The 19,607-nt window shown below is 44.2% G+C and overlaps 1 long non-coding RNA gene across 1 annotated transcript; it reads right to left on the bottom strand.

The window, feature by feature from the left end:
* Window positions 1-18,376: 18,376 nt before the first annotated feature.
* LOC143701915 (uncharacterized) lies at window positions 18,377-18,994 on the bottom strand. Its single transcript, XR_013190200.1, has 4 exons — window positions 18,839-18,994; window positions 18,702-18,755; window positions 18,549-18,617; window positions 18,377-18,420 (listed from the first exon to the last, which is right to left on the bottom strand). It is a non-coding gene; the product is annotated as an uncharacterized LOC143701915 (long non-coding RNA).
* Between the last annotated feature and the right edge of the window lie 613 nt (window positions 18,995-19,607).

Here is a 19,607-nt window from a genome sequence, read left to right as displayed (position 1 = left end):
TCTGTTATTCCTCCTTCTCCTTGACTGAGTCCTTCCAGGTCTGTGCTTGCATCTGTCTGGCCTTCTTCAGTGTGCTGGGACTCTTCTGGCACATCTGTTAAATAATTGGTCATATAAGGGAAAATTCATGATGAAAGAAACATGTTTTTTGTTCATCATTAAGGTCAGTATATACCACAGACAGAAAGTACCTTCTGTGTAGCCCTTAGTTTCCATAGCATAAGATTCATCTTTGGTCTCAGGGGTTTGAACACCTGCTCTGATCAAGGCCTGCAAAAAAGAAGATAAAGACTAAAATAATCATCTGTGCAAATAGTGGAAACTATGGATGAGGAAAAATGGCCAACCTCTTGAGTTGCCTTTTTCTAGTCCAGTTTGCAAATAAGGATGATGAAGAACAAAGATTGTGTGAAAGCAGATACAAAAAATCCAGTCCACAAACCTAGCAGGAGAGAACAAGATTATTTATTAGATTAAATAGGTTTATTAATGCGGTGTTAAGCGTGGCACTTGAGTTTAATATTTGAAATGTTTCAACTCTTTTAAATAATTTACCAACTATGCCCATGCTGACAGCAAAAATCAATGACACTCTCCAATTGGGAATCCCACAATATAATATCCCACAATGTTAGAAAGAGCACCAAGCAGCTGCTTTCCTGCACCTCTGATAATGCCACCTGTAATGCCCTTCAGACAGAAATACAAACATTAGTTTGACTATTATCTAGAGGACATTGTCAGACATTCACAATATGTAAAGTGAATATTTGAGAAATAAAAAGAAATAGAAAGAAACTGAAACTGGAAAATCATATTTTTCCTTCTGAAAGTAAGTGTATACTGTATTACAGATGTTTAGATATAAATACTGGTAACCAGAATGAAATAAAAGTAATTTTAAGAAAGGGAGAAAGACCATTGTAAATAGGATGTGATTTGGTTTTTAAAAATGTAATTCTCTCTAAAACTTTCACAAACATTCAGACAGCTCAGAATCAAAACAAAGAATAAAATCACAAGCCTACCACAATGACATCAAATATATGAAAGAAGCTGTACATGATCATGACCTCTGATACACTGAGCACTATTTCCCTTTGAGAGAGAGAGAGAGAGAGAGAGAGAGAGAGAGAGAGAGAGAGAGAGAGAGAGAGAGAGAGAGAGAGAGAGAGGCCACAGTCAGTACAAAGATTTGATCTCAATGTCACAATTAAAAGTTACAATGTTGGTCAGAAACACACAATAAAAAAAAACTTTATCTGACCTTCTAATAAAACAATAGATTTTAACCTCTCCGGTTCTACTCGCCCCGCTGCGAGCAGGATTCAAACAGGCTATTCCAGCATGAGCGGGCACACTAACAATGATGCTAAAGACCACAGCCCCTAGCATCATCTGCTAACGCACCTCTTGAGGCCATGCAGAGAAGTGAAGTTTACTCGCATAGTTCTCACTAGCTGGCCTCCTGTCACAGTGCGTGCAGAAAATAAGGCGAGTAGAATACAATTGCAAAGAATAGCAGTTTATTTGACAATGAGAGAAGTATCAATGGTCAGAAGCGAAGGACTGAAGCAGGTAGGACACTGCGGCGGGTTTGATCGGGGCAGGTGGGTTAATATGGGAATGAAATACGGGTTTCAATTTGGAAATGTGGAAAATGGAATGAACCCTCCTGTACGCAGGAGAGAGTTTGAGGCGAACTGCCACAGGACTAAGAATCTTTGTGACAGGGAACGGGACGATAAATTTGGGAGCCAGTTTATTACTAATGGAGCGGAGAGGAATGTTCTTCGAAGAAAGCCACACTTTTTGACCAACGACGTATACGGGAGGCTTCAGCCGGTTTAGATCGGCCTGAGCCTTAGTGCGTGTTCCCACCTGGAGAAGAGTCTCATGGGCTCTTCTCTATGTGCGGCGACACCTCTGGACGAAGGCGTGAGCAGAGGGAACCGCGACTTCATATTCCAGACTAGGAAAAATGGGTGGCTGGTAACCTAGACTACACTTAAAAGGAGAGAGGTCCGTGGATGTAACTGGTAACGAGTTATGAGCGTACTCAACCCAAGAGATCTGTTGGCTCCAGGAGGAAGGATTCTGAGACACCAAACATACTCTTTCAAGATCTTGGTTTGCTCGCTCCGCTTGACCGTTGGTCTGGGGATGAAAGCCGGACGACAAACTAACACTCGCCCCCAGCAAACGACAAAACTCTCTCCAAAATTTGGATATAAATTGGGGGTCGGAAACCATGTCTGTCAGGAGGCCATGAATGCGAAAGACGTGATTTGCCACAGTAACCGCTGTCTCCTTAGCTCAAGGTAATTTGGGTAAGGGAATAAAATGTGCCTCCTTCAAGAACCGGTCCACTACCGTCTAAATGACAGTATTACCCTGGGAAGGAGGAAGACCCGTAACGAAATCTAGTGCGATGTGGGACCAGGGTCTCGAAGGGACAGGCAGTGGTTGGAGCAACCCATCCGGGGGCCGATTGGAAGTCTTGCCACGAGCGCAAATGGAACAAGCCAAAACAAACTCCAGAATATCATGAGCCATAACGGGCCACCAGAATCGTTGCTTAACCAAAAAACTGGTACGACTAACTCCTGGATCGCAAGCCTTATTGGAACCATGACCCCACCGAATCACGTCGGACCGGACTCCCTCCAGCATGAATAACCGACCCGGTGGGCAATCGGGCGGAGGTGTTACCCCTTCTAAGGCCATGCGTACCTTCGACTCGACCCGTAAGGCCCAGATTCCCGTAAGGCCCTGCAGAGGTTCCTGGGATTTGCCAATTTTTACCGACGTTTTACTCGTAATTTTAGCCAACTAGCCACTCCTCTGACCGCCTTGACCTCCACCAGAACGACGTTCAGGTGGTCTAATGCTGCGGAAGTGGCATTTACCAACCTCAAGAGCCACTTCGTTTCAGCTCCCATTCTTGTTGCCCCTGATCCTTCACGTCAGTTCGTTGTGGAGGTTGACGCATCAGAGGTGGGGGTAGGTGCAGTTCTCTCTCAGTGGGCTTCTGCGGACGACAAGATGCACCCATGCACGTTTTTTTCTCATCGTTTGTCGACTGCCGAAAGTAACTATGATATTGGTAACAGAGAGTTGTTGGCAGTCAAGTTAGCATTGGCGTAATGGCGCCACTGGTTAGAGGGAGTGGGGCAACCCTTTATCGTCTGGACCGATCACAAGAACCTCGAATACATCAGGTCCACTAAACGACTGAACTCCAGGCAGGCTCGTTCGTTTTGATTTTTTGCTTTCGTACCGCCCGGGTTCCAAGAACATCAAACCCGATGCGTTGTCTCGCATTTTTTACTTCTCCGAGCGCCCGTCTACTCCCGAGTGCATTTTACCTGAGAAACAAAAAATGTGAGTGTGGAGACAGCGAGTTTCTCAGGTAAAATGCACTCGGGAGTAGACGGGCGCTCGGAGAAGTAAAAAATGCGAGACAACGCATCGGGTTTGATGTTCTTGGAACCCGGGCGGTACGAAAGCAAAAAATCAAAACGAACGAGCCTGCCTGGAGTTCAGTCGTTTAGCGGACCTGATGTATTCGAGGTTCTTGTGATCGGTCCAGACGATAAAGGGTTGCCCCACTCCCTCTAACCAGTGGCGCCATTACGCCAATGCTAACTTGACTGCCAACAACTCTCTGTTACCAATATCATAGTTACTTTCGGCAGTCGACAAACGATGAGAAAAAAACGTGCATGGGTGCATCTTGTCGTCCGCAGAAGCCCACTGAGAGAGAACTGCACCTACCCCCACCTCTGATGCGTCAACCTCCACAACGAACTGACGTGAAGGATCAGGGGCAACAAGAATGGGAGCTGAAACGAAGTGGCTCTTGAGGTTGGTAAATGCCACTTCCGCAGCATTAGACCACCTGAACGTCGTTCTGGTGGAGGTCAAGGCGGTCAGAGGAGTGGCTAGTTGGCTAAAATTACGAGTAAAACGTCGGTAAAAATTGGCAAATCCCAGGAACCTCTGCAGGGCCTTACGGGAATCTGGAATTGGCCAATCTACCACAGCCTTAACCTTGTCAGGATCCATGCGCACTCCCTCGGACGAGACGATGTACCCCAAAAACGAAACTGACTGTGCATGAAATGCGCATTTCTCCACCTTGACAAAAAGCCCATTCTCTAACAGCCTCTGGAGCACTCGTCTGACGTGTTGAACATGTTCCTGGAGAGACAAAGAGAATATCAATGTGTCATCCAGGTAAACATAAATGAACTGATCGACCATGTCTCTCAACAAATCATTGTCAAGTGCTTGGAAAACGGCGGGGGAGTTAGACAGGCCGAATGGCATAACTAAATATTCGAAGTGCCCCCTGGGGGTATTAAACGCCATTATTCCACTCATCCCCCCTTCTTATGCGGACCAAATGGTAAGCGTTACGCAAGCCCAATTTCATGAAAAGAGACGCTCCCTGCAGCCGCTCGAATGTTGAAGACATCAACGGTAAAGAATAAGTATTCTTTACCGTGATGTTGTTCAGCCCTCGATAGTCAAAACACGGTCGCAGAGAACTATCCTTCTTCCCCACGAAAAAAAAACCCCTGTCCCAGCGGGAGACCTTGGGTTGATGCTGAATCAGCCAAGGGTGTCCCAACACCACAGGTGCAAATGGTGAGTTGGTGAGGAGGAAGGAAGTCATCTCGGTATGGTTACCGGACATGACCAGGGTGAGAGTACAGGTGGACTGAGTGATGCTCGGGAGTGTCTGCCCATTAAGGGCGTTGACGGTAAATGTGATTATCGAGTGCTGTGATGGGTATCTGAAGATGCTTATCCAGGGAATAGTCCAAAAGGTTGCCCTCTGCCCCTGAGTCCACCAAGGCCTGACAGATGTGGGCCTGATCTGCCCATTGCAGTCTTACCGGGAGGAGAGTGGCTGATGAGGATTTCGCTACCGAGAGTCCACCCGACAGTAACCTCCCTTCTACTGTCGGGCTGGGTCTTTTACTTGGCAGTTGACGAGAAAGTGCCCAGCTGAGCCACAGTAAAGGCAAAGTCCTCTAGCTCTCCGACGTTCCTTCTCCTGCCGGGAAAGCCGAGCTCGATCAACCTGCATGGGTTCCTGATCGAACGAGGGGCTGACCATGTTCCCCACTCTGGAACTGGAGAGCTCCTGGAATTCCGGAACCAGGGTATGGCGTTAACGACTCTCTCGTTGCTGAAGACGCACATCCACGCGCAACGCCAATCCGATAAGCTCATCGAGACTTCTAGGTAACTCAAGCGTATATATCTCTCTTTGAACACGGTCAGCCAACCCATGCAGGAACATGTCCCACTGCGCCTCCTCGTTCCATTTGCACTCGGCGGCCAGGGTCTGGAACTCGATGGAATAGTCTGAGACTGTGTTGTTGTTCTGGCGGAGGTCGGCGAGTTTGCGAGCCGCCTCACGGCCAGCAACCGCGCGATCGAAAACCCGTCGCAATTCTTCACCGAGTGCCTGGAACGAGGAACAGCAGGTATGTTGATTCTCCCACACTGCCGTTCCCCACAGAGCCATGCGCCCTGACAATATGGTCAATACCAAGGCCACCCTGGGTTGTTCAGTGGCGAAAGTCAAGGGCTGAAGAGAGAAAAAGATGGAACATTTAGTCAAAAATGCTCTACAAAGATTTGGCTCACCAGAGTATCTCTCGGGGGTAGGAATGCGCGGCTCATGTTGATTGATGTTGTTAGATGTATCCCGGGGAACAGGCGGCGGGGGTGGCGCAGTGGGCAATCTCAGTTTTTGTATTTGAGTGGTGAGCTCAGACACCTGCGTTACCAGTGCCTGTATGGCTCGACCAGAGGCAGCAATCTGTTTCTCCTGACGATACATCCGAACGGCATTGCTGGAAAGAAAATCCTGAAGCTCCGCTGCTCTCGCTGAATCCATTCTGGTCAGATCGTTCTCTCAGAGTGCAGGCAGAAAATAAGGCGAGTAAAGCTGTATCCAACAATTATCACTGGTAGTTCCAATAAAGGTTGCGACTACACAGGATGCAAGTACTAGAAAAAACAATAGAGAAACCTAAACAAATAGGTATTAAATTCTTAGTTGTAACATTTTTTTTTTTTAATTAATATTTTAGATTTCAAATATTCTCAGGACACAATTAGGAATTTAAGCATTAGTTAAAAGCGCTTTTCCATCATCAGGCCAAATGGTTCAGTTACATTTCATTTACATCTCCACTTCAGCATGGTTCATTGTGTTTACAAACCACTCCCGAGAGAACCATTCCAAGCACAGTAAAGAAGAGTTTTGCTCAGCACAATTACAAACCATTCCAACCTCAGAATTCTCGGCAGTCGGCTCGGTGCTCAACCATGTTTGTGAAACACCTCTAGTGATGTGAGGACGTAATTTTCTAATTTTCTAAAGCCCTTTTAACTTTACTACACATTAAAGAGAAAATCGATACTTTTACTCTGATACATTCGGCCAGACACTTTCATTACATTTGCAGCTACAAAGTGCAAAAAATAATGGAAAGCAATCTTTTCTTTTCACTAACCCGTAAGTCACAGCTGCGCGCAACTCTGCTTTAACCAGAGAACTAGACGCAGGAAAACCATAATGTTTAGCGATAGCAAACAGGTCAGCTTTCTTACAACTATCCAGCTGCTCTAGAGTAGGGTTTGCAACAAACTCTTCTAAATAAAACCCAGCCATCCTCACCACAATAGCTAACTGGCTAACACCAACGATCGCCTAGGTTACACAATAGAATAGCCACACACCAGCTTCCTCAAAAGAATAACCACTTCCCTAGGGCCTGCCTACCCAAAGCTTGTCCTAAGCTGTCTTCTGGGGCTTGCCGGGCTCGAGGCGACTTTAAAGGCGAACTTCGGCGGCCAGGGCCCGAAAGCCTACCCCCGATAGGGATATCGTCCCCACCCAGGATTCGCCCCGAAAATAATAAAGGAAAAATAACAACCAAGTGCCCGATGGAAAGACTGCAGAACAGCCTGGCTGGACACTTCTAACTAGCTGGGGAAAAGGTCTTCTCTGGAAAGAGTGGACAGTGAAAACCTACTCACAACAGTCAATGAAACACCCACACACAACGGTCAATGAAAACCTTTTTCGTTCAACACTAATAAAGACGATAAGTGCTTACCGCTTTCTTCCATTCAACCCGAAATGTTTGGGAAAAACATATCCTGGACGAGCCCCCAAATTGTTACGAACCTCCAGTGGAAAGTCTAGGGAAGGAGGAGGTTGTGACAATAATAATAACATTTCAGGTTGACGGAACAAATGAGACAGGGTTATCAGCAAGTCTGGCGTTTATTTACAATATTAATTAACCAAGGTAGTCTCAAAAAGGTACAACAGAAAATAACTTCCCAAAACAAAGAGGAAGCGCCCAGTTAAGGTAACAGATGCGATCATACACCAACAACTTAAAAGGTAGCTCACAAGAGAACAAAAAGTAAATAACAAAAAGGGAAAGTCCAGATACAAATACCAGATAATTTATCACCCTCCCTCCACTGAGAGAGTAAACCCCACCACGAGGTTCAGACTTGATACGTTCTACTGTAGGGACTCCACGAACGCCACTACAGCGTCACCCAGCTCTGGTAAGCCGTCTGCTCTCCACACTCTTCACCAACAGTCTGCCCGTTCTCAGCTCTTTATACCAGCTCCTGCTGATTACCAACTGGAGACAGGTGTGCACACTAGCTAATTGCCAACTGGAGACAGGTGTGCACACAGGACCTGCAGAGGATAAAGAAGCAGCAGTACACCTGGGCAGACACACACACAGGGCCTAAGGTCATAGTGATATCCAGTTCACAAATTCATCTTTTGATCAGTTCAGTTCATTTGAATTTGTCAAACTGGTTTCGCGAAAAGGTGTAAATAATTTGTTTTGCAAATCACAAATCCTAATTTTGAGAAACGCAAGCACCCTGAGGAATGCGTAATGGCTCTCTAATTCAATCTGAATTGAAGACGCTATTCATGCAAGTTTTATTCTGTGTTTATCAAGGTAAATACGTTCCCTTTCGTTCAGTCAGTCAGAGTTACGTCAGTGACTGACTAAATGGGGGTTTCGCTTAGAAGCATATCACCTTCGAGTTCTACAAAACGAGCCAATGGCAAGGAAAGGCCATGGGTCTGCGGAATTTACATAGCGTAACTCCGCCCCACTGCATGGGTATAAAAGGAGGGACGCTGGCAATCTCGCATTATGTTTTTGCTTCGGAGCCAAGAGTTTCTCTTCATTCCTCTGCAAGCCTGTGTCTGAGATCTTCCATACTACTAGACAAGCGGCTCTCCAATGTGTTGGTGCAACTGCGCGTTCCAGCGAGATCACATTGCCTGCTGCTGGTCTCTGCAGGGATCTGCCAACAGTGTGTGTGCTTCTCCCTGGGCACTTCATAACTCTGCTGAGCTTTCTTCCTCTAGCAAAAGAGCTTGCACGTGGCACGCCTTTTTCAAGATGTCTCGCCTGTGCACTTCTGGGGGCGGTCGATTTGTTTTCTCATCTGTTGGGCACAATCGCTGCTTAGCGTGTTTGGGCTTAGATCACGCTAAGGCAGCGTTTGTGGATGACTCATTTTCTCATTGCGGGAACATGACCATCGCGATGATTCGGTCTAGACTCAATGACCTCCGTGGAGGTCTCTGCCACACCCTATTCTATCCCCTCCATGAGAGGGGATACTTTGGCTGGTGGCCAGGGTGACCTGAGTGTTACGGTGTGGAACAAAGCCCTGATGATTCCTCCTTGGGCCATGCCCCCCTCTTGTGCACTGCAACCCGCGAGCATGCAAGTTGAGATTGCCAGCCGGTCTTCGGACCCGCCCCGCATCTTATTCGGCGCTCCAGATGATGAGATGATGTCAATCGCCGCATCACAAGGTGGGCTGGAGTCTTCCTGAGATTAGGCTGTGCTGCAGAATTCGGATGTGCCAGCTAGTGTTGTTTTTGGCACCCTGTTTAGGTTTTAGTTTAGTCTTTGTGTAAAGCTGTCATTTTAGTTTTTATTAGTTTTAGTCTCGTTCATACGCTTTTTAGTCTAGTCAAGGTTTAGTCGACTAAAAGTCTGACCATTTTAGTCTTATTTTAGTCAGAATTATCCATGACTATTTTCGTCTAGTTTTAGTCAACGAAAACTGATGTGATTTAGTCTAATTTTATTCAATGAAAATTGTATTTTAGTCTCTTTTTAGTAATGCCATTCTATTTAACCCAGTCAATATAGTCTAGTAGTATAGACGAAACCAAAATTTTCTTTTAGACTCAAGAGTACGGAAGATGCTGTGATTTGAATGGGGGCTGTGATTTGAATGGGGAAAAGGAAGCAGGATTTGAGGGAAGTATTTCAGCACAGGCACTCCCAGCGCCAGTAAAAGGGTCCTGTTGTTATGCCCCCTGTGCCCTTCCTCCTCCTACATCTTCTCATAGCATCAGTCCCAATACCCGGCCTAGGCTTAGTACTTAGGATTGCGTCTCTTAAAGGGCGGTTGTTTGCTGCAGCATCTACGCCTCCTAGTTTGCAGTAGCTCAGAGTAGGCTGCTCCTGAAGTAGAGCCTCTCCAGCTCAAGACCGGCAGCTAATGATCCTGATAAGCATCCTCTCATTGTAAGAGTAGCCCGGTCGGGGTCCGCCTTCTGCATTAGGCTAATAATGTGAGTCGTAGGCCCTATGCCCTCCCCAAACTCCCAACGTTGAGCTGACTCCTCTTGATCCTAGAGTACATGCGGTGTTCGGCACAGACAAATAGCCAGGTGTTGCAGGCCAGTTCCTTTGTAGGCCTCCCCCTGTGGTTGTCACCTGAGCATTGCCAGGCATCCTCTCGCTAGAGAGTGACAAGCGCTATTTCGAAGCCGCCGCTCTCTAGAGCTTTGACAGTAGCATTATCTAGCCTGTGGTCCTTAGAGCAGACTCTCCTGTGAAAGCTCCTTATTTTTAACCATTGGGGTTGAGTAGTTAGGCCTCTTATGTGGAATTTCTTCCTGCTGAGGCCTCTGCTCCTCCAGAGCTTAGCTCAGACAGAAACCTTTCTTGGAGCTAGAGTCAGGTAATTGTTCAGGTCTCTACCCTTGAGTGCTTGTCTTGGGTTAGGCTAATATTAAACCCCCCTTGAATAAGGGTGAGGGTTTTTTGAGAACACTTCACACCCAGAGCTCTGATGTCCCCTTGTGCCCTGCACCAATGATGCTCAGGTTGAGCCGATTTGGTACTCCCTCCTATTTAGGATGGTGTTGAGTACGCTCCCTTAGAGCTCAAACACTTGCCCCGAGTGCATGCCCGTGTGATTCTGGAGTAGTAGGCCCTGCATTTGCTCCCCTTGCTTTAAGGGTAAAAGGTGCTAAGCTGAGTATATTGCTTGTGTTGGCAGTGTGAGCGAGTTTCCCAAGGCTCTTAGCGTGCTAACTAATGAGTAGCCTGATTCCCTGTTATGGCGCAGATTGAGGTTGGGTTGTAGGCCTCATATGAGCCTCCCTGAGATTAGCCCTGGAGTTCTAGACTCGTTACCAAGTAGTTGGCACTCAAGCAGGCCACCTTGAAGGCGATTCTCCGGGTCGAGCTAGGTTGTTTAGCACTTTCAGGTAAATCTGTGTCCTAGCTCCCTAAAGCTAGATCATGTTGCAGGCTCTTACGGAGCCTCTCTGTTATTGCATAGAGCTTGGTCGATGCTTTGAGATATGTTTTCCCCTCATTTGAGAGGGTCTTTCTGTAGAGTACTCCGCACCCAAAGTCTGGTCAGAAGGAGAAGGACTCTCATGAGACCTCCCTGGTAGATCAATTTGATTAGGCTGTTAGGTACTCCCTCGTTCTAAGAAGGTCATCCCTTAGTGTAGTAGGGGCCCTAGGTAGAGAGCACTCTGTAGGTCCAGGGTTGAGCAGAGTAATTCCCCTAGAGTAATTTCCCCTTGTAAAGGATGGAAGGCGCTATGTTGAGTCCTGTTCCCCAGGATTCCCGTCTCTTTATCCAGTGTGAGCTGGTTACTGCCTTTTTCAGTTCCTTTCTATTGGCTATCTCTCATGAGGCAAGTAATGATAAGAGGCTCTCTTTAGAAAACAGACATGCTAGACTAGGTCTCAGGGCAGACCGGGTCAGCCTGCCTGGTGGCTATGGGGGTTGACATTGTCCCCCTAAAAGTGCCTTACCAGGGTTCCTGTAGGCCCCTGGCCGTACTCCTTAAAGGAATCCCTTCCCAGTGAAGATGTTGGATTCCAAGTCCTTGAGCGGGCCTTTGAAGCTTGATAAGACCTCCGCTTATCTGAGCCAGATTTTGATATGTCATTAGTTCGGCCCTCTGGTGGCCGCCTTGATAATCAGTGTGTTGGGTGAGGTTGGCTTCCTCTCTCTAGAGAGTCTCTCTAAGTTGAAGCCACCATTCTACTGAGCTCTTTGTGGCATGATAGCTCGGGCAGTGGACAAAGGGAGTATTGCCACTGACAGTCTAATGTGTGACCCGAAGGGGTGAGTGGTTTTGGCACTTCTACTGGAAGCTGACATTATTGTGAAACTTTAATCTCAGCCATTGTTTTGGCATGCACTCCCCTATTTCGCGGGTATTTCGTTCCCCATAAGCGTCTCAGGACGCAGTGCGAGTTCCCTCAACAGCTCGGGTTACGAATGTTATGGCTGGCACATATACCGCAATATAAAAGAGGCAAACAACAAATGCTTTAACAATAAGCCAATTTATTTACCAACCAAGCAAACAATTATTAAACAATCAAAAACCGACTTCTAGGGAAAAAAACATGCGCGTATGGTTACTAAATAAACAATCTCTGGCACTAAAAATAAATATGGGAAAGAAAAGATTTAAGAGCAACATATGTACAAATAAGAAGAATGGGAGAGAAGTGAGAGCCCTCACTTGAAGTAACCCAGGTCTTTATACTGACACCGTATTATAAGTTAATTAGGGATTGAATGCACCTGTTACCCAACTAACGTCTGCACTGTGTAGCAGAGCCAGCAGGGGAAAACAGGCAGGCGTAAAGGAACTGCAACCCTCTGAGAACAGGGAATGAGACACTGTGTCTCGTTGCTATGCCTTCGGGCTGCCTGCACAGTCCCTTCAGACGAGAATTTGATGTCATGTTCTCTAGGCGCCCATTATATACTTCCTGGTCACACTAGTATGTATCATAGACTCTCGCTGGCCAATACGATTGCCGTGATTGGACAGTTGCTTCAGACACCAGTCAACGCTGAGGCGTTCCCCATAAGTATCTTGGGACACTGTGTCTCATTCCCTTATTTCAGGGAACAAGAGTTACAGTCATAACCTGAGACATTTTAACACCCAGGTAGAAGATATATATTTATTAATGGTACAAAAAAAAATTAAAACAAAAGAAAGAAAGAAAGAAAGAAAGAAAGAAAAACATCTAAAAGGACTCTTTGAAGTCTTGGCTGAATATGGGATAACAGAAATGTAACACATATTAGTTACACAGCTCTGTCAACAGGTTCCAATTTCAGTTTATCTTTCATATAAATGTAATGCTAATATCTTGACCCATTGACCAGCAAACAGCTGTTGATGGAAGATCCTCAAACCAGTACAGGTGTATATATTCATTTAACCAAGGAACCTTTGAAAAACATAGCATAAACGCAATAGTGGCCAGCTCATACACAATAGACTGGGCTCCCAGCTCAGCCTCACTGATGAGGCCTACAATGACAAAAAACACCACAACAAATATAATGTAGTCATGATACAAACAAAATTGAATTAAATAAAAACTCAAATTGCAAACCTGCCAGGAATCCACCAATCTCATATGCCCACCTCTGTACACAAAGCATGAACATGCTGGGAAGAGCCAAACGAATGAATGGACCCCTTTCCTGCAGACAGTCACAAGACCAGCCTAATGTGAGACAAAGAGAGATGTCACAGATGGAGACCTAAAGTGCTTGTATGGAACTGTAATTGATATAGAGTAGGGATGGTAAGATTCACCGATTCGCATCGGTGCATCGGCATAAAAGCTAACGATGCTATGCATCGATTTAAATACGTGTGCATTGGATACAAGTTGGCATTTTTATCGCGATGCATCGGTTTTAACATATCTGCATCGGTAAAAAAAGATTTATTCATATATAATTATTAGTAGATGCGCTATAGGCTACTTTTACTATTTAGAAAGTGACCAATATTTTATTATGTAACTGTTAGATTGATTTTTTCCTTTCTGAACTGTTGCTCAAGTGTGTTCTCTCAACACCACTGCTGCTGCTGCTACGTGAATATGACGTTTCACAACACTGCGGAGACCGAGGCGTGTCCTGAGAGCAGTGTTGCCAGACGTACAATAATTATCGTATTTGTACGATAATTTTGACCTCTGTACGATCAATAATGAAAAAAATCCCATAATGTACGATAATTTTGTGACACTTCAATCGGAGGTAATTGTAATCATAGTGCTTCTGTACTCATTGATTTAGCTGTGGATCTACGTCATGATTGTGAGGAGAAAGTGAAGGTGGGAGAGCATGGCAGAGAGGGAGAGAGCGAGAGACCTTGCATGTGTGCCTCATGAAAGCTAGTCTCTCACTCCCCCCAAACCTCAACAATTCAGTCAACCTCCCGTCCCCCATCAACAATTCAGTAACCCCCCCCACCATCAACCCCCCCTCCCCCGTCAACAATTCAGTCAACTCTCCAACCCCCCGTTGTGGGGTTTGACTCTTGTACGATAATTTTCTTCCAAATACGATCCTTTTGAGCTTCTGGTACGATACTTGGATATTTCCAATCTGGCAACACTGCCTGAGAGTCACCTACCTAGAACAGATCAACATGGCAGAGCTCTATCTTCCACCAAATAATTATAAATTGTTGGTTGATTGGTTGACTTGCCGAAACAGGCCAATCAGGATGCTCTCTGGCTTACATGCGCTCCATGAGGCACACGCGCAGGGTCTCTCGCTCTCTCCCTCTCTGCCGTGCGCGCGCTACACGGTTTGGAGCACAGTATGTGTCTCACATGCGCGCTCTTGCTCGCTCGCTCTAGATTCCGGAGATTTTCACTAATTTGCGAGCATCAGGGAGCCGCTATCAATATGCGGAACTTCCGGGAGACTTGGGATGTCTGAATTAATAAATGTAAATGTTTTTCATATATATATATATATATATATATATATATATATATATTACATTTCATACAGTATTTTTTTCATACAGTTATGAAAGAGCTGTTTGTGAAAAGTATTTTATTTATTTATTATTGTTTATGTTAAAACAGCACCTGCTTCCTGCTCACGCCTACCTGCTGAAATAACATTAACCTGCTGGCAAGTTATAACATTTATTCATTGTTTATCCCTGAGCATCCTTACATTTTTTTCACTGTTAAATGTGTGAGGTGTTAAAATTTAAAAGAATGTCTGTTTTTATTTAATCTTTTGGTTTTGTGAAAACCAAATATTTTGTTTGTAAAAGAGCCATGCGTTAAAAGTCAGATGGCACTTAAGCTACTTTATGATTTTCTCTATGCCTGAACAAAAGAAATAAAAGTTAACTACCTATACCATTGTAACACAGTGCTAAAAAAGCAAGTTAACTAAGTTAACTAAGTGCTAAATAACTTAGATTGAAGTTCATAATTGCACATTAGAACTAAAGGAATTATTTTAAAGTTATACAATATTAGAATTTAGAAGTAGGCTCAAGAAACAAATTTATTGTAGTTCATATCCATTCTATTCATTTTAGGTAAATAAAAGGGGTTATGGGAGTTGTTGTTTGATATACAATTGTGTTTGTTTCAAGTATGGGTTTAATTTATTCTAAGAGTTTTTGTTTAAAGGTGCAATGTGTAAAAATTTTGAGTATCTATTAACAGAAATGCAATATGACATCCATAACTATGTGTTCAGTGGTGTATAAAGAACTTACCTAATAAACCGTAATGTTTTTATTACCTTAGAATGAGGCATTTATATCTACATAGGTGGGGGAATCCCCTTCTATGAAGGTCGACATATTGTGACGTCATGTTTCTATCGTAGCCGACAGCGAACAAACAGCGCTACAGAGCGTGTTTCGTCACTACCTTGAAAGAGAAGCAGCAGAAAGCTAGAAGCTAGCCATAAACACCGTGAGTAGTGACTTTTCCCTTGTCAGTGGTGTAAAATATGTAGTTGGATTGTTTCATGTAACTTAATTCTTCTCCCTCGCTGTGTTATGGCTTTGCTATGTGGGGATAAATGTGCTGGTTACGTTCGTGAGACAGCTGATTAGTACTCTTGTCATTGACCGTAAAACAGTTACAGGAATCACCAACCCGTCGATCTTGGAAGCATTTTAAGTCGATCGAGTTTTCAAAATCAGAGAAAAAAAGCCTATTGTGTGTAGTAAATGGTGTCTAGGGGATTCGAGGCGCGCGCGCTGTTACAATCACGTCATTTTTGCCGCACGCACCTTTGGGCTCATGCGGACGCGTCGAGTTTAAACAAGGCTTAACGCTTTAACCAGCTCAGCCACAGTAACAGCTCATATTAGCCATCTAAACTTTTATTACCCTGTTAGAAAAGATATATAGTTGCATAGTTTCATGTGGTTCTTCTCCCTCGCTGTATTATGGGTTTGCTATGTGGGGAGAAATGTGCTGGTTACGTTCGTGAGACAATCAACTAATTACTATTATTATATTACGTATTAAGACCCTTGATCCTCACCTGACTATGGCTTTGTAAACTTTATCCATGATGTGGTTTATAATGGACTGTGGTACAGAAACTTGGTTTACTCTGGCTATTCTCTGCCGTCTCAGACGAGGATGTTTGTCCCGTTTGAGACACGGTAGCTTCTTCGAAAGGGAGGGGTGAGCAGTGGGCTGAGCCCTTAGTGTAAACTCGCAACCGAACCGCTAGATGTCGCTAAAAGTCACACACTGCACCTTTAAAGGATTTCATTGGTGAAGTGAAATATATAATGTAACATGTAAAATTTTGATGCTTGGTGTTAAAAAATATTTTACTATTTATTTTTGTATGCATGGAGTGACATGTGAGGTTAAAGATCGCAACCTGGAAGAGGGGGGAAAACGGAATAGCTGAGGAGAAGTTGCGTCGAGGACTTGCTCCATGTTTTAGTGGTTAAATTGTAAAATAGAACGTGACAAACGTTATATATCTGCCAGTTGGACCTTGTTTAGGTTTTGTGCACACAAATTGGATTGAATTGTGAACTTGGAAGCCGAAGACTTTGTAGTTGTTGACGGTTTGCTGAAGTTAACATCTCGCCATTGAGAGGATGCATGTCGCGTGAGTGATTGCCAGCCCCTGGTCATGATCGTGTGTGAGAGACTGCCTGTGACGGTGTGGTAATTCAATGGAAGAACCACCACTTGGGATTAAGGTATCTTTAAATTGTTTCCTTTGCTCCAAAGGGAGTGAAGGAGTCATTTTGTTTGGCCACACCGAACACAAGCGACGCTCCAGGGGCCTGTACCATGAAGCCGGTTTAGGTGGCTAGCCAGCTATGTTTCAGCTTAGTTTCCGCCAACTCTGGGTTTTAGGTACTATGAAAGCAGCTCGGCTTTAATCGGTGTTCGTTGCCATGGTATCTTACGCTGCACGGCTAGCCTGCTCCGGGGCAGGTTAAGTTCTGGATTCGAGAGCTCAGACTGAAGTTTGACCAATCAGCTGTGAGCAAAGAAACATATAGGTGACGTAACTGATTCCCAGCGTCTGTTCTCTGTTGCAATGGCTTCACCTTTTCTCCCAAATCCCGTGGACATCTCCGCGCAAATTGTTAGACGAGCACTTCGTAGAGAAAGAGTTTTTAGGGACAGACAAAATCCCTTTGACTTTCCTGAAATTTACTTGTATGAAAGATACAGATTTTCCGCGGAAGGAATGTCTTATCTTTGCGAACTTCTTGAGCCGCACATAACAAATGTGACTCGTCGAAGCCATGCACTTACTGTACCGCAAATGGTATGTATTGCGTTGCGGTTTTTTGCAAGTGGTAGCCTACATACTTGTATGCGGTCGGTGATGCAGAGAATCTAGGGAAAAACACGGTCTGTCGAACAATTCGCAAGGTGGTCCTCGCTCTGCAGGGGTACATAAATAGCTTCATTGTGTTCCCTGGACATTTATCCACCATGTCCATAAAAGAGGGCTTTTATAAAATTGCCGGTAAGATATATTGATAGGGTGACCACACATGAACAAATGTAGCCTTTCACACAAATTTTTTTTTTCTTCAAAAAAAAAAAATTCACACTTCTATCTATTATACAATAGTCTGCAGTAGCTACCTGTTAAGAAATGTTTTAAATATTCCAAATGTTGATAGGATTCCCTAGAGTCATAGGAGCAATAGACCGCACACATGTTGCAATCTCCACAGCTCTAGGAGAACATGAGGCAGATTATGTGAACAGAAAGTCCTTTCACAGCCTTAATGTTCAGGTAGGGCTACTATACCCTATGTGAAATTATTTTTATTTGCATTGAGATCAATCTTTAAATAAATAGTAACTAACAGATAGGACAATGATTTACTGTACATTTCATCTGCAGATGACTTGTGATCATGAATGCATGATCACAAGCTTGGATTCCAAATGGCCTGGCTCAGTGCATGACTCACGCATTTTCCGTGAGTCTATTTTGTGTCAGCGCTTTGAGGAAGGCAAGTTAAATTTGGTACAGTACACTTTACATTTTTTATTTTAATGGAAAAACTTACAAATTTTTCCCCTTTTCTGTTCTATGACAGGGCTTTTTGATGGCCTGTTGGTAGGAGATAGAGGTTATGCATGCCAGAGGTTTTTGCTAACGCCCTATCCTGACCCCCAGACAGGGCCACAAAACCGCTTCGATGTGGCCCTCAGTAAAACCAGGGTCAATTTCGAGATGACCTTTGGCATCCTAAAGGCACGTTTCAACTGTCTTAGGCGTTTAAGAGTGTCACCAGAGCGGGCATCACAGATAGTGGCTGCATGTGCCATTCTGCATAATATAGCCACTATCAGAAAGGAGCGAGAACCACCACAAAACCAGCTTCTCCCTGATGAAATTGACCCCATCACACTTGACCACCCAGCTGGGGCAGCTGTCAGAGATGCTTACACAACACAATATTTTACTTAATAAAAGCACACTGACACTGCAGATAGGACTCAAACTGTTTTATTGGTCATGTGGCTAGGGAGGAAGAAAGAGAGCAAGAAAATTACATTAATAGACATTCATAGTGTTCATACTAAAGCGTTACTTGTTTAAAAAAAAGTTCACAAACGGAGATCTGTTTTTTCCAGCTGTTTGATCTCCAATTTATTTTTTTTAATTTGGAGCCTCCTCAGCTCACAGTCTAGCTCCTTTAGCTCACAGTCTATCTAGGCTCCTTTTATAAAGGGCCCTGACTGAGTCTGTTTCCACCTGAAACAATTCCACCACAAACATGATCATTACAAGTTTTCTGGAGGTTGATCAAATCACAAAAAGTGGCATGACTATCTACAAACATAGGACTGACTGTAATTTATGTCAAGGGTTTAAAGCATTACCTTGTTCACATTCCTTCTGTAGCCCATTGAGGTAGAGGCTTCAGTTTCTGGGGCAGGTTGTGAAAAATCCTACAATAAAAGAGATGTGTAAGGGCCAGTCACTTAATTATGACATTCAAATGTGTGCCGTAATAAAAAGCCCAGTGCATTCACCTCAGCAACTGTCTCAGAACACACAGACAGAGTGTCTTCATCATTTGGTTCACCCTAATAAATAAAAGGCAAATATAAAGCATAACTGTTATAAAGCAGGCTATGTTCATGGTGTTCTGTCTGCTGCATATACTGACCTCTGTGTGGGAGACTGTGTGCATGTGTGCTGGCTTCAACAGGGACACTGTATTTCCCTCTACTGCAGAACAGAGTCAGCCAAATTTAACCCTTTTTAAAACATTAGTAATGCATTGCACACACATACCCAGTGTCACTTGCTTCGAGGAGCCAGCACCAGGTTCAGACTGTACAGCACTTGCAATGCCATCCATAATCGGCCGTCCCTTATTATTACTCAGCGCCAACTCCTCGGCCACAGTGTAATTTTGAGGTGGTAGCCCTCCCCCAGTTTTCCTGATTTCACATTTTTTTCTGTTTGCTGCAAACAAGTTTTTATGAATAAATGTTCACAAAAATAATAAAAGGTTGTGGTAAATACTCACCACTTTGAATTATATTTTTATATTTTGTCTTGATCTGCTGCCAAGAACGTTTGGAGTTGGGGTTGCATCTAAAAATATATGAATATCAATCTTTCTTAGGAATAGCCTATACATTCACATTTTACATGCATCTACACACACGTATGTACAATATGCATGCATGCATGTATATCAACACGAATACACACATGTTTATTTTAGCATTTAATACATTTTTAATATGATTACATCATTTGACATTAATTGTTTAACTTACGGACTAACGCAATCAGCAATCTTCCTCCAAGAATCTTCTCTTGCTTTGGCAGCAGATACAGTGTTACTGCGTGCTTGAAAAACACTTTTATATTCTTCATATTTTTGAATAATTATCTCTTGCTCCGGCGCGGAAAAATATATAGCT

This window comes from Siphateles boraxobius, unplaced genomic scaffold (assembly GCF_051911475.1).
Source record: "Siphateles boraxobius isolate OS27281-9 unplaced genomic scaffold, OSU_SipBor_1 11, whole genome shotgun sequence".
Taxonomy (NCBI): Eukaryota; Metazoa; Chordata; class Actinopteri; order Cypriniformes; family Leuciscidae; genus Siphateles; species Siphateles boraxobius.
Note: the sequence above shows the minus strand (reverse complement) of the source record. Positions and strands in the feature narration are given on the sequence as shown.